This window comes from Callorhinus ursinus, unplaced genomic scaffold (genome assembly GCF_003265705.2).
Source record: "Callorhinus ursinus isolate GAN/ISIS: 27379988/994484 unplaced genomic scaffold, GSC_fseal_2.0 scaffold49, whole genome shotgun sequence".
Classification (NCBI taxonomy): Eukaryota; Metazoa; Chordata; class Mammalia; order Carnivora; family Otariidae; genus Callorhinus; species Callorhinus ursinus.
Window position 1 is genome coordinate 3,390,759 of NW_027397111.1, and position 21,091 is coordinate 3,411,849.

The 21,091-nt window shown below is 44.3% G+C and overlaps 1 long non-coding RNA gene across 1 annotated transcript; it reads left to right on the plus strand.

The window, feature by feature from the left end:
• The first annotated feature begins 340 nt into the window (after positions 1 to 340).
• Positions 341 to 19,972, plus strand: LOC141370899 (uncharacterized). Its single transcript, XR_012375382.1, has 3 exons — positions 341 to 511; positions 9,281 to 9,359; positions 19,899 to 19,972. It is a non-coding gene; the product is annotated as an uncharacterized lncRNA (long non-coding RNA).
• The last annotated feature ends 1,119 nt before the right edge of the window (positions 19,973 to 21,091 follow it).

Sequence of the window (21,091 nt, forward strand, 5' to 3'; positions counted from 1 at the left end):
TATATGGTGAACAAGACAGACAAAATCTTTACACTCTAGAGCTTATATTTTTGTGACAACAGTCAAATATTTTCAGAGTGGATGAGGGCTATGCAGGAACTAGGCTAATGGGACAGACAGTGGCTAATAGATAGAGGGTAACAGGGTTGACAGGGCAGTAAAACAGGAACAAGGCCCTGAGGTGGAAATGAGTATGGCATATTTGAGGAACAGAATGGCTGGGATTCTTTCTCCTTTTCTTGACAGAGGGATAAAGTGGTAGAAGATGCAGTAGGAAAGTTAGGGAGCAGATAAACATTACTCTCTGACCTTTGACCTCCAGCTTCCCTGGAGGGTTGGATTCTCTAGATAGCCACAGCCTTGGACCTTCCTTTAAACTGGATGTATGCCGTCCAGAAGAATTCTGTGACTGCTCTTCTGACCCCATCGCTGTTGCACGGAGCCTGGCCACCTTGCCCTACCCCTTGCATTTGCCCCTGACTGAAATCAAGTCAGAATCCTTGGTTCTCTGGTAAGTATGGCCTTTTTTCACTTAAAATTTAATCACTACTAAGTAATGTCTGCTCATGAAGATAGAAAATGAAGTAAGGCAAAATTTAAAAATTATCCACAAACCACCCAAAGATAAATACGGGTAAATACTAGTTATCATTTTGGTTATATGTCATTTCAGATATGTATTCATTTATACACATATATATTTTTAATCAAAATATCACAATCTGACTTTCTTATTCAATGATATAAACTTCTGTATCAACAAGTCAGTGTCTGCTTCCATGTTACTTTAATTTGTCATGCTGATGATATACCACAGCTGTTAGTACATGTTAAGAACACGGGTGATTTTACATCCTTTCTGAGGTACAGAATAGCTAAGTGACTTACTTACCTCAACACGGGTAATGAGTAACAGTGCTGAAGCGGAAATGACGTTTGCTGTACATCTACTGTGGGCTAGGCATAGTGCGAGCCTCAACACGGAGGTAACTTCTCGTATTCCCTTAAACCTCACAGTTAGAACCCCGTAGCCCTTCGGTGACCCCAATGGGAGAAAGGCATCTGGATGTCCACACCCAAGACTGTACGTAGCATGTGCAGAAGTCAGGATGCTATTAGGAAGGGAGAAGTGGGTGCTGGACAGCCTAAGCTGACAGGCTTTATTCTCTTGCCTCAGGCTACAGTCCAGTCTCATGTCCTGCTGCCCCTCCAAGGTGGCTCCCCCACCCCGAGCCCCTCATCTCTTACCTTCTCTGAGGTTCATCTGTAAAATGGGCATACCCATCTATAATATGGTTTTTATTATTGTTGGCTGTTAAATAGGAATAAGGCCCAGCCCTGGGCGGCCCCGTTTCCAGGAATGAGGTGGGTCCCCACCAATGCCCTTTAAAAAAGGGAGAAGGGAACTGTCAGTGCTTGGGACCCAAGGGCATTTCCTTACTGTTATTGAAGGAAATAGGGGGAAAAAGAGATGGGGGGTGGGCCCTCCAGCAACCTCTTTCAGATGTGACATGACGATGGGCTGTGTAACAAGTAATGATTCCTTTAAAGCTGTGCTGGTTTCCTGGGGAAGCTGCTCACGCGTTGACCCACTGAGGTGCCATTGGTTTCCACATAAGGCAGGGCCGGCAGCCAATAACGGGCATCACTAGACGGTGGGGAAAAGGCTATGAAGCAGAGACTGAAGCAGGATGCCTCATATCTAGGACCTCCGAGCTGTGCATTTGCACCCTGACAGTAAGTTGTTGACAGCAAGCAAAGAGACTGAGCAAGTGTTGTTCCCATGGCAGCCAGGCCCTTAATAGAAGCAAAGAGAATAAGCTTCTGTGTGGGACCAAAGAGGCTTCTTTTCCTTTTGTCCAAAGAGCACTGGGGAGGTGGCACATACTCGCATGTCTGTGGCCCTGGGTTCTATGTAGTTGGGTCTCCACCACTCACTCCCTGGGAGTGGAATATCTCTCCTGTTCTCGGGCTTCATCTTCAAGGCCCGGCTCACATGCAGCTTCCATTACAAAGCTGGCTCAGGCTCTCCCTAATTGTTCTTTTCCCCATGCTCACACAACACTCTCTATTCCACTATGATACCACATGGCACAGCTTAGCACGTTACCTTGTTAGTCTCCTCCGTTAGACTATGAACTCCAGAGTTAGGGACTGTGTCTGACTCAGCTTCCTATCATCCCTTGCCCAGCTCAGTAACTGATGTGGGGTTAGCACGCAGTAAGGTTTCTTGAATAAATGAACCTGTAAAGTGGAGATGGCATTTGCCTGCCTTTGTCCCAGGACTGTTCTAAACTGGGAGTCAAGCGTTAACAACTTTTGTCCAAATGCTACCATTCACTCGCTGTGCAGTAATGATAATAAGAATTCACATGTGGACAACACTTTCGAGTTCATGATGCAGTTTTGCGTCTATTATCTATTTGATCCTCACACTGAGCCAGTTACCACTTTCTCATTTCACAGATGGGAAAACTGAGCTCAGAGAGGTGAAGTGATTGCTTAAGGTTGCTCAGCAAGTAAGTGAGGGGGCCAGAAATGGAACTCTGACCTCTGACTCAGAGCATGTCTTCTCTCTATTCCATATTGTTACTTCCACAGCTGGAACACCCTTGATCCATTATAAAACAAGCAAACAGACAGAAACCTCTCCATTACAAACTTTAAGTCCTGCCATTCCCTGTCAACACTAACCTACCCCTACACTTCTACCACATGCAAGTTTACTTCCCCTTTGGGGCATATGCTATCCAGCTCAACCCATCAGACCCTTGTCCCGGGCTCTGGGCTCTTGACTCTTGAATGAGTGAGCCAAGAATGGAGGGGCATGAGGGGTGGGCCTGTGCCACCTTGCACACTATCTTTGCAAGGGCTGTTGTTTGACCGCTTTGGTCCCTAGAGTCTTCTCCACTTCAAGTCCTGCCATCACCCAGGAGTCCTCACTGTGTGGAGCCATTTACCAGCCTGGTCTCTTTGTTCCTTCGTGTTGGCAGCAACAGTAACTCTTGCCTCAGACCAATGGCTGTACCTTGGACCTTCTCAGGACCTGGAACCACTACTTCCCCCGAGAGATCTTGAGGCCCGGCGCACTGCATCTCCGCCGTCATCCCCTGGCTCTCAGCTCGCTCACTCTTTCACTCCGCCGGGCCTGCTCCTGGACACCCTGGTTAGCACCAGGCCGTCGGCCTCACTGTTTTCTTCCCAGTCCATCGCTCCCCTTATGATTTCTCTTCCTTCCCCGTTGGCCTCGACCTTTAGGGCAGCATGAAAACCAGCATCACCCTCTTCCTGCCACACCCATTCTGAAAAGTTGAAGCTTTGTATCCATCCAGCCTCTGTCTTCTCCCCCCGCCACACTTGGGCAGCTGAACACAACCATGCAGACTGGCTCGAAGGCAACACTGTGGTCATCCTTGACTGGGCCCTCATAGCTCTTGCCATCTTGGTCATCTCTGCACAAGAGGTACAAATTCATTGACTGACGAAACTGATTCACTCCTCCATCCATTGGACAAATATTTATCAACTGTTCTATGCCAGTCAATGTGCTACACGTTAAACACATTACAGCAGATGAAACCGGTCCGCGGACACGGTGCCTGCCTTCATGGGCGAGAGAGGCCTTGTCCACTGAGTGCGAACAGGGAATCACAGTTGTGAAGAGCACTGTAAAGGGAATAATCCCAAGTATGGTAACAGTACACAATAGGAAGACCTACTACCCTAGTCCACTGGGTCAGAGAAGGCCCCCCCTGAGACACTGACTCTTAATTTCAGGCCTAAAGGAAGGGTTCAGATTGCTAAGTGAGAGCCATGGAAGTGGTGGGAGGAAAGGGCTTTCCAGGTGGAGGGAAGAGTCTCTGTGAAGGTCCTGGGGCAGGCAGGAGGAAGGAAATGAAAGGGGGCCATGTGACAGGGTATGAAGGGCACTGAGGGCAAGATTGGAGAAGTCAACATGAGCCAGATCTTTGGGGCACTTTAAGGATTTTGAGCCAGTTTTATGCAGAGGATGGCATCATCTGATTTGCCCTGTCTTTTTTTTAAAAAGGGTCAACCCATTTGTACATTGGAAAGGTTGAGTAAGTAAACCAGATAAGCTGTTGTCATTGTCTATTCAATGACTGATGGCTTCATGGAGACAGATTGGAAAATCTTCTTCAAACTCCAGAAGGCCCATAACTTACTTCTGATCCCTCCCACCACCACCACCACCACTACCACCATGTTTGGCAATTGACTTGCTTCCTACTTCTTAGGAAACTAAAAATACCAGGTGTGAACATCCTCAGTTTCCTGCCTCTACACCCACACATTTACCTAACTGCACTTCCTTCACTTCCTTCCTGCCCATCTCAGAGAAAGAAGGCCATCCTCCTTTCTGAGGCCCATCCTTCCCTCTTCCATCTTCTCTAGGACCAATACCATGCTTCATTGCTTATTCACTCCTTGTCTTGTAAACACACTCAATTGTCTTCCATTCAGACAAACAAAAATCAAAACCCACTCACCTCCTATCACCCTAGCTACTACTTCATCTCTCTCCTTCCCTTTATAACAATTTTTATATAGCCTACTCTCCCAATGTCAGGGAGAGTGGTGCTCCCCAGATAGTCCATGAACTCCGCACATTTCCTGGCTCCTTTGACATTAGGCCGAGGTGACTAGCATCTCACTTTGGACCACAGCATAGAGTAGCTGGCATGTGACCTTCCCATGATCTCTTCAATGGCTGAGGTAATTGTGAAGAGGGTTTTGTCTTCCAAAGTTACAACTTCAAGATGATGGAGCCCCCATCACTGTACGTTGCTTGGTGACTGTGTATAGCAGACCCCCCAACACATAAATTTTTGCTGTGTTAAGTCATGGAAGTTTGGGGGGTTGTTCATTACTACAGCATAGCCTAGCCTAACACATTTAGTCTCTACTTCCTCACCTCTGTGCACTTTTTAAAAAAGAATTACATTATTTCTGACATCTTTTTCGTCCTCAGACTCCTCTCTATTGACATTTTACTCAGGCAAATGCCACTACAATTCTTCTATCGCTAAATCACCTAATTTGATTTCCCCTTGTTTTTTATGACCTATTTGATACATTTCTCTCACTCTATCAAAGTAGAATCAAATGGCTTTTATCAAGTCAAACCCCCATTTAAAAGACTTCTATGGCTTCCAGAATCAAAGCTTATTAAACTGATATTTGAGATCCCCAATGATTTAGCTTGTCCTATTCTCCTTTACACAGCCTACACATCACTCAGTACAGCCTTGATGAGCTCCTTCTCCTCTTTGACCTTCATCATGCTGTTCCCTGTGCGTATCACATGCTTTGGTCCCAGTTTCTCCTGTCAAGTAATTTAGACATGTGTGCAAAGATGCTGGCATAAGGATTGTTTATAAGAGCAAAAATTTGGAAATGACCTAAATGTCCATCTCTAGGTGGTGACTTAAACAGGTTATGGTAAGTTCATGCAATATATACTATGAAGACAATAATGATGATGTGCAGTCATTGAAGTTGTTCACAATTTATTAAGTCTATAAAACAGTGAGGTGGTATACATTGTATCATATTTGTTAAAATACATAGGGAATATCTGGAGGAATGTACATCAAAATGTTAATGGTCACAAATGAAAAAAATAGATAAGTTGGATTTCATCAAAACTTAAAACTTTTGTGCTTCAAGGGTCACCATCAAGAAAGTGAAAAGACAGCCCACAGAATATTAGGAAACTTACAAATCATACATCTGATAAGATACTTCTATCCAGAAAATATAAAAAACACTTACACTCGATAAATAAAAAGACAAATTACCCAGTTAAAAAATGGGCAAAGGATCTAAAAAGACATTTCTCCAAAAAATACATACAAATGGCCAATCAGCGCATGAAAAGATGTCCAACATCATTAAACATCAAGGAAATGCAAAACAAAACCACAATGAGATATCACTTCACACCCAGTACGATATCCATGATCAAAAAGACAGATAATAACAAGTGTTAAGGATGTGGAGAAACTGGAGTCCTCATATACTGCTGGTGGGTATGTAAAATGGTGCTGTGGGTTTGGAAAATAGTCTGGAAGTTCCTCAAAAGGTGAAACATCACATCACCGTATCACCCATTGATTCCACTCCTAGGTGTAAGTCCGAGAGAAATGAAAACACATCCACACAAAAATGTGTACATGAATATTCACAGCAACATTATTAATAGCTAAAGAGTGGAAATAACCTAAATGTCCATCAACATGGATAAGCAAAATATGGCATACCCATGCAATGGAATATTATTCTGCAATGAAAAGAAATAAAGTCCTGATAAGTGGTATGACTCAGATGAACCTTGACAACATTATGCTAACTGAAAGAAACCAGTCACAAAAGACCACATATTGCATGATTCCATTTATATGAAAGGTCCAGAATAGGTGTATCCACAGAAACAGAAAGTAGATTCGTGGCTGCCCAGGGCCGGGGGTGGAAGGGGATTGAGAGGAAATAGGAATTGACTGCCAATGGGTATAAGGTTTCTTTTGGAGTGACGAAAATGTTCTAAAATTGATTGTGATGATGGTTGCCCAACTCTGAGTATACTAAAAACCATTAAATTATATACTTGAAATGGGTGAAATGGGTGAATTGTATGGCATGTAAATTATATCTCAATAAACCTGCTTTTTTTTTTAAATTTTATTTATTTGACAGAGAGATAGAGAGAGAGAACAAGTAGGCAGAGAGGCAGGCAGAGGGAGAGGGAGAAGCAGGCTCTCCACTGAGCAGGGAGCCCAATGCGGGGCTCGATCCCAAGACCCTGGAATCATGACCTGAGCCGAAGGCAGCCGCTTAATCGACTGAGCCACCCAGGCGCCCCACAATAAACCTGCTTTAATTTAAAATTGTTACTGGTGTTGTTTTTATAAAGCTTGGAAAGGAGTAGCAGCATCAGTAAGGAAAGGGGGAGATGGGTTTATAAGAAATCAATGCACAACTCTGGCTTAAGCAAAAGAAAATGTGGGTATGTGAGGAATTTATTGGAAGGATACTGGGGTAGTTCATAAACTCCAGTGAATTACTGAATAACTAAAGCCTGGTAGGGAAGGAATGAGGGCAGCCCTGGGAAGTTTGGTAGTAGGAACTCATGGGACTTCTCTCTAGAATGCTGCTGTTAGTATGACTCAACTCTAGTGACTCCTAGCCTCAGGAGACTCTATTCCAAGTTTCAAACTCCCAGGAGAGAGTATCCATTGTCTCCGCGAGGATTAGGTGTCTCCCCTTGCATTAGTCAGCTCTGGGTGAGGGGAACAGGATTGAATGGCAAGGACCTGATTGCAGGAGGCCTTTGCTTGTGTATCTGATTCACTGGGACAGTAAAAGGAATGGCTGTGAGTGGAACAGATAAACAGACACAAGAAATAATTACTACAATTAAGTTTTAAAAACTGTGTATAAGACGACTCATTTTCTTCTTAAAAATTTATGTCATGTGCGAATTAAAAACAGGGGCCACGTAGGTGACCTATGAGTGTTGCAAGCAGGTGTAAGGCCATAGAGCATGCTGGGGACTGTGGCAAACTAGAAAGAGGGTCCTACATTTAAAGCAAGCAGATGCAACTCCTTTCTAGTTGGTTTCGTCCTTCAAGAATGCAAGTCCACTGTTGCTAGATCTCTGGATTTCCCAAGCAAAGCCAAACACTTGATTTTTATGTCAAATTTCCCGAGTTTACAACCCTCTGGGGGCCAAACAAAAATCTCTATGGGCTGTCTGCAGATTTCTAGTTTACAACTTCTGATATATATATATATATATATATTTGTATATAAATAGTGCTTAGACTTGAGTTTCTACTGGCTGTGTCATCTTGGATAATCAAGTTATTTCCCCTCTAACACATAAAATGGGGACAATAGTCCAAAACTTCAGAGTTGCATCCCTGAATTAACACAAAGTGTTCAAGAGCTTTCAGTTAAAGATGGTGGATTGAATGCATACATATAATTTTGCTCCTTCCTGAAAACCCATTAAAACCACAGTAAAAGGATTTAGAGAAGCAGGGATTCACCAGGATAGGGGAGAAAAGAGAGGAGACAGGAGCAATAAAATTTTGGAATCTGGAAAGCAGATGGACAAGTAACTGACTTGGCAGATCTAAGAAACAAAATCTTACACATGAAGAGGGAAAAGCAGAGAACCAACCTGATCTATACTACGAAATCATCAAAAAAGCTTAGGAACTGAGGACAAAGGAGATGGAAACTAAATTCAGGAAAATCTAGTGAACACTGTTTAAGAAATAGATTCTTACTGTCCTCCATATTTTATTCCCCTGAGTGACTATCCCTTCTCTACTCCAGCAGAAGACTGAAGGGTTATTCTCTAGAAAGAATAAACAAGAGAGGGGTGCCTGTTTGGCTCAGTTGGTTAAGTGTCCAGCTCTTGATGAGCTCAGGTCTGGATCTCAGAGTTGAGAGTTCAAGTCCTGCATTGGGCTCCACACTGTGGAGGCTACTTTAAAAAAAATTAAAAATTAAAAAAATAGAAAAAGAGAGAATCCCTTTATAAGGGATAAATGGCCCATCTATGGACTAATAACTATATGTCTACTGAAGGCTGAATGCCGAGACCTCCCAGCCCTCTTCCCCTTCCTGGATCCCAGAACACAAGCAGCCAGGCATCTATCCTCCAGACATGATTTAAACATTTTTTGGAGGATCTAATCAACCAAACAGGAAATATATAGAACATACTGACTGCAGGGGGTTCTTTAACAAATGGCCAGAGATCATTCCACAGTGAAATTCCAAACCAACAAACTTTACCCATGTGCTCAATGCTTCTAATCAATGTTTAGTGTTCCTTCTTCAACAAGAGCAAAGATTAACAGACATCTGAGTAAAACTTGTAACAAGAAAGAAAAGACCAAACAAACAAGCAGATAAAAGTAATTTGGAGGAAAGAAAGATAATGCAGGAAAAGGAAAATCTCTAAATCATTATCATTAATATACTCAGAGACAAGAGAAGGTCTTTCCTTGCTATTTTTAAATAAAGGAACATGCGGAGTCAAAACAGAGCCTGTAGAAAATGAAAACCATAATAAAGAAATGAAAAATTCAATAGGAAGATTGGAAGTTAAAATTGGAGAAGTCTCCCAGAAACTAAGGGGAAAATTCAGACATGAAAAGTGGGCCGTGTTCTTGCTTTCCTCTGTCTTCTTAAACATATGAAATATATTTATAGTCTCTGTTTTATTTTTCTTGTCTTCTAATTCTAGTGTCAGTGCTATTAGGAGTCTGTTTCTATGGATTGATTTTTCTTCCCATTATGGATCTTCCTGCTTCCTCGTGTGTCTGGTAAGTTTGATTTGATGCCAGACATTGTGAACTTAACATGGCTGAGCAGTGGACTTTTTTATTCCTTAAATATTTTGAGCTTTGTTCTAGGATTCAGTCAACTTACTTGGAAAGAATTTGATCCTTTTGACGTTGCTTTAGGAGCAGAGTCTAGTTTAGGAGTAATTTGACTCCATTATGAGGCCATATCCTTTTGGGTATGGTACTCTCCCCATGCCCAGCACATTTTGAGGTCCCTTCACTCTGGTTGTTGGGAATATAAACTCTTTCCAACTTTGTGTGAGCTCCAAGAATTGTTCCACCTGCTTCTTTCAAGTACTCTTTCCCCAGCCTCAAGCAGTTTCTTCAAATGCATACAATTACCAGGCCTCAGTTGAAGGCTTCAGGAGAATTTTCTGTGGATCTCCATAGTTCTCTCTGTGCAACTCTGTCCTGTCTGGTACTCTGCCCTGTGAATTCTAGCCATCTTGATCTCCCTGAACAACCAGTTACCTCTGTCTGTTCAACACAGGGCATCTGCCAGTTCTGCCTAGGTTGCCCCTCCACACACTGCAGCTTGGAAATTCTCTCCAGACAGTAATGTGCTACAGAACTTGGACACATCTTATTTTTTCTCCCACTTTTCTGGGATCTGTGCCCTGTGCTGCCTATTGCCCAAGATCTGAAAACAGTTATTTCATATATTTTTGCCTGTTTTTTTTTTAAGATTTTATTGATTTATTTGACAGAGAGAGACAGTGAGAGAGGGAACACAAGCAGGAGGAGTGGGAGAGGGAGAAGCAGGCTTCCCGCTGAGCAAGGATCCTGATGTGGGGCTCCATCCCAGGACCCTGGGATCATGACCTGAGGCGAAGGCAGACGCTTAACGACTGAGCCACCCAGGCGCCCCTTTTGCCTGGTTTTATAAATTGTTTTAGACAGGAGGTTAAATCCAGGGTCTGCTACTCCATCCTGGCTGAAAGTGGAAGTCCCCTATTCCAATAACTCCCAAAATTTCCCCAGGTATTCTCTCTCATTGTTCATATTTAGTACACACTCGTTGGATTGGGCTGGGAATATGTAGATGGCAACTATAAAAAAGAGTATTAAAAAACTCCCATAAGTCCCTAGAGTAGTAACTCTGGTTAGTGTTTTGTGTATTTCATTCCTCCTTCCAGGCTTCTATCTTTTGGTTTTGCATGGTTTTTGCATCTGTCTTCAACTTACTTCACCTTTTTCTACCCTTTGACACTAATGACCACTCCCTCATTTAAAAATTTTTGTTTGCTGTTAGTTTCCAGGAAATGCCTCTTTCCTGGTGTCATTTCTTTTTTTTTTTTAATGAAGCTTTTAATTTTAATCCCATTATAGTTAACACACAGTGTTACATTAGTTTCAGGTGTACAATATAATGATTCAACACCTCCATACATCACCCATGCTCATCACAGCCAGTGTGCTCCTTAATCCCCAGCACCTGTTCACCATCCCCTCGCCCCCTTCCCTTCTGACAACCATCAGTTTGTTCTCTATAGTTAAGAATCTGTTTCTTGGTTTGTCTCTCTCTCTTTTTTCTTCCCTTTGCTCATTTGTTTTGTTTCTTAAATTCTATGAATGAGTGAGATCATATGGCCTTTGTCTTTCTCTGACGTATTTTTCTTAGCATTATAGTCTCTAGCTCCATCCATCCATGTTGTTGCAAATGGCAAGCGTTCATTCTTTTTTATGGCTGAATAATATTCCAGTGTGTGTGTGTGTGTACCATCCTGTCACTTCCATCCTTTCAAACCCTACGAATCCTCCCTCTGTCTCCTTCACTGATTCCTCTCCCTTCATATACCCTTAAATGTTCACTGTTTTCTTGCTTCTCTTCTCACTCCATATCTACATTCTCTCTGCATGGTCTCATTTATTACCCTTGACTTGAGTTATCATTCGCCTGCTTACAACTCACAAACTTATGTTTCCAAATCTCTCTCCTGAGTACTCCGGACCTAAAGAGCCAATGGCCTAATGTACATCTCTAGTGGGATGTCTCACAGTGTGTCCCAAACAGAACTCATTATCTTCCCCAACAACCTAATCTGTATGTTGGTTCCATCACAGGGAATGGGGCTAACATCCACCTTTCTTCCCAAGCTAGAATTACAGAAGCCATGCTCAACTATTCCTTCTTTTTTCTTCTTAACCCCCGTACATTTAGTGCACCTAATTCTTTTCTAGTTCATCTCCTAAACATCTTTTTTCTTCAAACCCATGCCCTGGGTTTCCCACATTCCTAGTGTCCACATCTTCATTATCTCTCACCCAAACGATTGCAACAACCTCTTTATCTGATGTCTGGGTAAGTGCTGGGTGCACGGTGGTCTTCACAAAACACCAAGGAGGTCATGTCACTCTCTTGTTTAAAAATTTCTAATTGTTCTCCATAGGTTACAGGCTAAAATCCAAAACCTTTCGCTTAGCACGTACAAGGCTCTCAGAGTCTGCTCCCAGACACCCTCTTCAGGCCTACGTCCTGCTTCTCCCAGCTGTATTCCCCCCAAATGCAGCAGCCCTCTACCTTTTTACATGCTCCTCTTTTTACCTAGAAAGTCCTGCCTCATTTTCTCTGTTTGACAAGTACCTTCTCATATTTCAAGTTATGGCTTAAGTGTCTACTTCTTCAGGGACGCTTTCCCTTTCCCTGGAAGCCCTCAAGAACTGTGTCCTCTCATTCCTCCCAGGCCCTAGCAGTTCCTTCACTCAGTCATGACTGCACTTGTCACAGTGGCCTGTGGTTACACATTTACCTTCATTTCTCCTACTAGACTGTCTACTCTTCACAAACAGTGGCCACCTTATTCCTCTATGTACTTATTATCCCTCTCACAAAGGCTCAGTACGATAGAACTCAGTCAGTGCTCAGTAAGTGTTTGTATAATATTTGATTTCCTAACTGAGGTCTCTAATAGACCTTGGAGGGCCCCTTGAGTTCTGTGATATTGTATGGAAAGTTGTGTGTTTTGAGGGTATTTTCCCGGAAAGAAGATTCATTCCTGTCACCAGATTTTCCAAGGGGGCCTGGATTCACAAAATTAAGTACTGCTATTGAGGGAGAAGTTATCACCAGAAGGTTGTTTTTAAAAACGTGAAACTCCATCAGAGCCTCCACTTTGCCCCGGGACTGGTGAGTTTGCTGCCGATGTTGCTGGGTCCTGTGATGAGGACAAGGATGGACAGAGGGTGTGCCGTGGCTCTGGACCGCAGGTGGGAACAGTCAGAAGACTGGATTCTTGAAGTCTGGGACCCTCCTCTTCCCGCCTCCCTGTCTTTCTCTCTCTTCTTTTAAAGATTTCATTTACTTTAGAGAGAGCAAGAGCGAGAGGGGCAGAGGGAGAGGGAGATAGAAACTCAAGCAGACTCCATGCTGAGCGTGGAGCCTGATGTGGGGCTCGATCTCACGACCTTGAGATCACAACCTGAGCCGAAACCAAGAGTCGGATGCTCAACCGACTGCTCTACCCAGGTGCCCCCCATCTTTCTCTTTTATGCTCAAGATTTTGCATACCAGGATGAATGCCAACTTAAAATTCAAACACCCACCCACATACACACCCCTCCGCATGCTCAGGAATACACACACACACGCACAAACACACAGCCAGGCATACACAAACATGCTCATCCACACGCACACAGATAAAGAGGCACACACAAACCGGCTACATACAAATGTGTACTCTGGGTCACACGCAGCCTCGCCCATGCAAGCTCCATACATAACCATACACATAGAGACGACCATGCATGTGAGAATCACCTGACCTGGCTCCCGCCCTCCCTCCTGCAGAGAGCGAGCGCTGCCCCTGGCATCAGGCCCAGGGAGACAGCCGAGTGGAGCCATCTGTCAGGCTGAGGTTCCTGCGCCGCCCATCCTGCCTGAGCTCAGACAGTCGGCACGCAGGGCATGCAGCCTCGCTATTCTCTCTGGCTGAATCATGCTGAGTGAGCTGGCCCAGCCAGAGTTTATCAAATCGGAACAGAATTTTGGCAAAACAGATGACTTGTGAGCTTGGCATTTGTGGGTCTGGGAGGTGGAGACCTGTAGGAGGAGGAAGGAGGAGTGGAAGGAGGTGAGGAGAGAGGAAAATTGCTTCCTGATACACTGAGAGACAATGGAGAACTTTCATGAGGCGGTATGGCACCAGGACTTGGGTGCTGGATGCAAAGTCAAAAAACGTGATTCATTGATTCATGCTCTAGCTCTGGCATTTAATAGCCATGTGGTTTTAAGCATGTTAATTTACCTCTTTGAGCCTTGGTTTCTTCTTAAAATTGACCTCATGAAATCATCAAACACACAGAGTTGGTGACAGAATCTCACAAGACATCAGTGAGATTAGCACAGTGCCCTGGCACGTAGTGGAACTCAATAAAGGGGGGCTGGTACAGTCGAAGAACATGCGAGTTTAAAGAGAACATGTAGACCAGCAAGCCCAGGCTGATCAGTCCTTGTAACCCACCTTCCCCCCATCCCCACTGGGCAGCCAGAGTGGGTAATGGTCTCCGGTCTTCATCTGCAAACCAAATACCTGATCCACTTTGCAATCTAGAAGTCTCTTGTGTGGCTTCCTACCATTCCTCACACCCCCTGTTGAATCTGAGAATCAACATTGCTCCTCTGATACCAGTCTTCACCTCTGCACACCCCCAGCTGTTCAGCCCATGCAGCTCCCACCACCCCCATTATCCGATCTGGGTAATAGTAATAAAAAGTAATAGCAGTCCTGTGGGGCGCCTGGGTGGCGAAGTCAGTTGAGCGTGTGACTCTTGGTTTCGGCTCAGGTCATGATCTCATGGTCGTGAGATGGAGCCCCGAGTCTGCATGAGATTCTCTCTCTCCTTCTGCCCCTCCCACTCGTTCTCTCTCTCTCTCTCTCTCTCTGAGGTAAATAAATAAATCTTAAAAAAAAATAGCAGTCTACAGAACCTATTTAGCCCCCACTGGGGTGCTAGAAATTTGCAAAGCAAATCTAATTTAACCCTCACAACAACCTTATAAAGTATTATCCCCATTTTACAGCTGAAGAAACTGAGGTACTGAAAGATTAGGTAACCTATGTTACCTAAACATAGTAACCCATGTAAGACATCAACTGTAAGTCACGCCATTATCTCATGTACTACTAAAAGAGACACTGGCCGTTAAACCAGGTGACAATGCTAAGATGCTCTGATGCAGGGATGCTTAAAATAAGGGGTGAGGTGTAGGGAAAGTACATTACAGAATCAGTGAAATATAGCAGTTGTAGCTTAACGGAGATGTGACCTTTGAAAGTCTGTCTGCCTCTGGGGTCTGCAGCGCACTGTCCTGCCCTCAAGCCCACATTCACTGAGCACTCCGTGGAAGAGACATTGTGCTAAACTCTTTAAAAACTTATCATTGGGGCTCCTGGGTGGCTCAGTGAGTTAAGCATCTGCCTTCTGCTCTGATCATGATCCCAGGGTCCTGGGATCGAGTCCCGCATCAGGCTCCATGCTCAGCGGGGAGCCTGCTTCTCTCTCTGCCTGCTTCTCCCCCTATTTGTTCTCTCTCTCTCTGACGAATAAATAAACTCTTAAAAAAAACCTTATTATTGAAGCCTAGTTGACATACAATGTTATATTAGTTTCAGATGTACCGCACAGTGAACTGACAGTTCTATATATTACTGGGTGCTCACCACGGTAAGTACAGTCACTGTCTGTCACCACAACATTACTACAATTTTATTGACCATAATCTCTATGCTGTACATTTCATCCTCATGCCATGCGGTATAGTACCTCATTCAGACCTTGCCTCTTTAACTGTCCTATGAGGGAAGCACTGTTCTCCACTTTGTCTTCCAGATCAGGAAACTAACAGTCGAGAAGTTATGTAATTTGTTCAAGGTATCATTGTAACTCATGAACCTGAGATTCAAAACTGGGCCTGTCTGACTCCCGAGATCTTGCTCTTAACCATCACGCAAGTCAGATACCTTCTCTCAGCCTAGATGGCTGCTCCCAAAGGTCTCCTTAGGCTGGCTCTGGGGCTGAGCCACAGCTCTTGTTCTGGTGATTCCCAACCCTAGGATTGGTCTTGCTGTGGGTGGGTGGTAAGTGGGTGGGTAGGGGTACTGTCCTGGACTCTAGCGGTCTTCCCGGGCCATCTGTCTCTGGGAGGGATGACCTTTCAGAGAGTGCTTCTTGCATTGGGCCTCGGTTACGCCATTGGTGACACGGAGAGAATAATCCTACTCTTGGTATCTGCCAACGTCAGTATGTGCTTCTTTGAGATTATAAATGGAAGAAATATGAAGGAAGAGTTAGTGTGCTAAGTTCCAGCCTTAGTCCCCAAACGTTTCCACCAAACTAGGAAAATCTCCAAAGGATCTCACCTCCTTGCCTTTGTTCACACCTTTCCATGTATCTGAAAGGCCTTCTCATCTTCTATCATAGTCCCACCCTCCATCACGGCCCAGGTCGTAGGCTTCCTTCTAGGAGATATTCCTGGACAGCTGTCCTTTAAGTGACCCATGTCTCCTACCTAATTTTTGACTATAACTTCTTAAGACATGCATCATTCGTAGCCTTACCATACAATTATTAATGTATAGGACATTTCCTCTATGGAGGACTTGTGTTGGTTTTTGCCTGCCCAACATCCTATCCTTCTTTTGATAAAAGCAACTTGATTTTCCTCTGGTGAACCACCTTCCCTCCCTTGTAGTCCATACGATTTGGATGGTATTGATCCCACTTCCTAAATCCAGAGGTAGGAATGTGCCTTAGGTCTCTTCATTCGGAGTCACTGTGAATTGATTCAGAGATGGACAGGTGATTCAATAAAACCTTGAGAATTATCCCTGGGGCTTTTCCTGGAACCACTGGAGTAAGAAACTCTATTTTTGCTATAATCGGGTGTAAATTTGGAGTTGTGAGGGGTGTTTACATGGAAGAATTCCTGAGGACGAAGCCACCCAAGAGCAGATTGTGGAGCAAGATCTGATCTTTGTTGGGAGCCCTTGGGTCTAGGTTTAGTTATTCCTAAAGCGAGAAGAAATCTGACTAGGACAAATAAATTCTGCCCTATGTACATTTTCTTTTCCTCTTTAGCTAGTTTGAGCTGGGTTTCTGTAATGCATAATTAAAACACACTAACACATCCCTGACTTGTTTATGGACTTCAAGAGGACAAAGCCCATCCTTTTTAGCTTGACATCTCTTTGGGGGACCAGCATACTCCCTACTAAGATACAGGGGGTCCTCAAGAAAGGGTGTTGATGATTGATGGATGGATATTCAATTCATTCAATCTTCTTGAGTATCTACAATGAGCTAAGGCACCAAGATCACAAGGATTCACTAGACATTGTCCTCTTCAAGGAGTTTGGAGCTTAGTAAAAGAAGAGCTAAGAAAGCAAACACATTATAATATAACCCAGGCTATAATATAAATCTGAACAAGTTTTTGTGGGATCCCAGAAGGTGGGAGGTTTGGGGAGATAAGATCTGGGAAGGCTTCTCAGAGGAGGTGACATCAGAGTCAAAGCCTTAGAGAACAAACAGAAGTTCCTAAACAGACGTGGGAGTGGGAAGAAGGTATTCTGGGCATAGGGTATTTCAGGCAGAGAGAAAAAGATCATATATATTTAAAAAATTCATAAGAGTAACCCCATCTGCTCTTCCTCTGGCTTCTCCCCATACTCTTCCCTCTTTCTATTTCTCTGCCTTCCCATATAGAGAGCAAAATCATAGAGATTAAGAGCACAGTCTATGAGCTCTGAATGATTTTGGTTCTCTCACTTACTACCCATTTGACCTTGGACAAAATCACTCACCTCTTACAAATAAGGACGGTAGCTTTATTTGCCTCGTAAGATTGTTGAGAACATTAAGGGAAATTACAAATTTAAGGAGTGGGCCTGGCACAAGGTCGTGCTCCAGAAATGTTAGCTGCTGTTATTTTTATTATCCCAGTCAATAAGAACCTTAAGGCTCCAAGAAACAGAAAACCTATCTGACACTGGCACAAACAGTGAGGAGATTCTTCATCTCCTATAATGGGAGTCTTAAAGTGGAGTAGGCTCCAGGCCTGGAATAATCAGGGCTCTGACCCCCTTTCTCTGCAGTTCTCCCAGCTCTGCCCTCTCCTTTGTATTGGTTCTGTCTCCAGGCTGGCTTTCCTCATTGTCTAGAGGTGGTTGTGCCGCATGTCCTGAGCCAACTGTGACAACATGCTCCCTTGTTCACATCCAACACAACAGAAAAACAAAACCCTCGCCCAGGCAGAAATATAAATCCCTTCTTTAAATCTGTTGAGGCCAGCTTAAGTTATGTGCCTGCTCCGGGACCAATGACAGGGACCGGGGGATTCACTGCGTTAAGTGGCTTAAGCCTGGCTTCCTGAACCGGTAGGTCACTGGGAAGTGAGGTTGTCTTGCCAGGAAAGCTTAGACGAATAATCGGGATCTATCTCTGGAGTCAGAGGTGAAGTCCAACTTTCTCCTGGTCACATGGCTGTATCAGAGCAAGATGGGAAGGGTCCTGTTAGAGACAGGGAGAGGAATATGTGGATGTTGGCTGGACAACCAACAGCATCCCCCATGATGATAGCTATTACATTTTTTAAAGGCTGGTTCACATGGGTCTTTTCAGGCCTTGGCTCAAATGGCTCCTTACTGGTGAGGTTGTCCTTGATCATGAGACCCGTTACGTAAAATAACGCACACACTCCCCCACTCTCCTACACTCCTCTCCTCTGCACTTCCTCCCTCCCTCACCCTGCCTTAGTTTGACCTAAAGCACTTTATCACCACCTGATGTATCACGTACTTTTGGCTAGATGTGTTTATTGTGTCTCTCCCTCTAGAAAACGAATTCTAGGAGGAGTTTGGTTTGTTCAGTGCTGTACTCCTAGTACCTAGAAGGGTCCTGGCTCATAGTAGGCACACAGTAACAGTTTGTTGAATGAATAAACGATCTGGCCAGACCAGACTCCTCTTATCTTCCTCAGAGGTTGCCACCTGTTATGGGGTCTGGGAATGGTCACAGCCTCTACAGATCCCCTTTTCTTCTCCCCCTGCTCTTTCTCCATCTATACCCGCACCCCCCCATCTGTCTCGTTGTCCCTCGAATGTCCAAATGCAGAGCAGGCTGGTATCTGTCATTTTGCTTTCTTTCTACATAGGATTGATTCCATACCTTTTCCTCTTCCCTCTTCATGCTAACGATTTCCTCTTCTTCTCTGCATGGACAATATAAAATATATTGTGTTCAAATAAAATTAGAAAACCTGAGTGGCTCTTCCATCTTGTGAAGATTTAAGACATGGGATCTTATTTTTTTTGAGAACTACATTTATGCTTTTAGACATGTATGAGAAATGCATATGGAGTTCCTATAGGTTCTTCGGAGTCTACCATTCCATGGCTTCCTAAATTTTTACCCTCTTTGAGGTCTCCTTTGGTATGAATATTTTAAACATTTTAAGAGAAAGGAAATCTTGGTTTTCCCTCCATACCTTCCTCACCCTAACACCCGTCTGCCTCTAATGAGGGACATGTAATAGGGCCTTCTTTTCTTGGGGGATATTTTCTGATTCTAGGGCTGGACGAACGAATAATAATAAAAGTAACAACAAATTATGTATTTGTTGTTATATATATATAAACAATATATGTTATAAATATATAACTATGTATTTGCTGAGAAATTGACAATGAACCATGCCAACTGTTCTTGATTATGAAATGCACATGTGGGGCGCCTGGGTGGCTCAGTCGTTAAGCTTCTGCCTTCGGCTCAGGTCATGATCCCAGGATCCTGGGATTGAGCCCCACATCGGGCTCCCTGCTCAGCAGGAAGCCTGCTTCTCCCTCTCCCACTCCTCCTGCTTGTGTTCCTGCTCTCACTCTCTCTTTCTCTGTCAAATAAATAAATAAAATCTTTAAAAAAATTCACATGTACTCGTAAAATATTACTTGTTTAAAGTAAAAAGTGAAAGTCTCTCCCTCTTCTCTAATCTTACTACCTGTGATAACTACCATTGATGAATTAGGGTATGTTCTCCAGATTTTTTTCTTCACAGGCATGGCTTGTCCCCCAGAATTTCAGTCCCCCTTCTGATACAGACTGTTGTCAGGAAACTGTCCGGGCAGGGATTCCATTTTCTAGCCATCCTTGTGTCTAGGTGTGACCCTAGGTATAGTTTTTGCTGGTAGAATGTGAGCAGAAATGCGGTGTCTTTTCTGGGCTGAAGCTTTCAGGAAGTGAGGGTGAGTCTTCCACACCCTGTTCTCTGTCTGCCTTGTTGAAGCCCCGAGGAGAATGGCAGAACCACCAAGTGAAAGGATCCGGGGTCTTTGAATCACTGAGGGGAAAAGGGCCACCTGCCAAACAACCTCGAACTTCTGTGAGTGGGAACTCAGTCAACTTCTGTTTGAGTCTTCCCACATGTGGGGGCTTATTGGTTGCAGCAGCTAGCAGTCCCATAATTGACATAGCGTATACAAACCCAGGCTATTTTGTGTTATATTACGTTCACCTGCACAGGTAAAAACAACAACAACAACAACAACAACAACAATGGGATCCCATGGTACACCATGATGTTCTTTGACTTGCACAGCTGAAATCTAGGAGATATGGCCAAGAGGTGGAAAAGTCAGAACGGGAATCTGGGCGTGAGGGCCCCAAAGCCTGAGTTCTTTCCAGGACCCTCACGCCCGCTATAAACTGGCCTGAGCCTACCTCTTTGATGACGCTCATATAGAAGAAGGTGCTATTTTTGAGGCTTCTTTGATGACTCAGAACAACTGCATTCCCCTCTGCGGAGGCGGGTGGGTAACCCAGGTAAGCTCTGCCCACCCGAGAGCCTGTGGCTTCCTGCCTGCCTCAGTTTAAGGGTTTCTCGGTGAAGGAGCCTCCAAAATGATCTTAATTCTCAGAAGATATAGTTTGATGTGACAAGCGCAGGCTACAAAGACTGCCCAGGGGACTGGGGTCTGAGGGCGTGGTGAACAGCAGTGGAGGTTAGAAGAGCTAGAGCCGAAAGCCTCCTGCTCCGGTCCACACGAACACCCCCCCCTCGGCTCCCAGGCACTCAGAGTCTACAATTAGCTAGCTTATGTCCCCAGAGGGGGCTCCTTCCTCCGGGGCACAAACACCCCCAGAAAGTGACTGCAGAAAGCCAGATGGCCTCATAGGCTTCCAGGAAACTCAACAGTTCTAAGAAGCCTCTGGTTCCCGCTTTACATCCAGAGCCTGGGTGGGGAAAGTCAGGGAGGCCCTCTCTCCCTGCCTCCCCATCCAAGCACCTTACCCTGGGGAAGACCTCTGTGTGCCTAGCTGCTCACAGAAGCAACATGAGTGGCAGGCTGGGATGGGGGGGGCCCTCAGCCTCTCCGACTCTGGGACTCCCCACTCCTCTGGGGCACCATCCACGCCCATTTCTCTTGGCTTAGCAGACATCTATTACCTCCTGAGCTAAAGACAGGTCCAGAGGTGAACCAAAAGCAATGGATAACTCCAAGGTGTTTTCATGGTGGCTGTGAAATTTAATAAATCAATGTTTCCCAGTGTGGGAGCCACATAGCCTTGGTGGGACACAAGATGATTTTAAGGTTGCCACATAAACACCAGCACTAAATAATATTGAATTATTCCCCTTTTCACTCCTTTTGATTACAACAAAAATGTCTTTGTTAGGTGCTATCAATCTTTAACACCTCTCTAATACCAGTAAA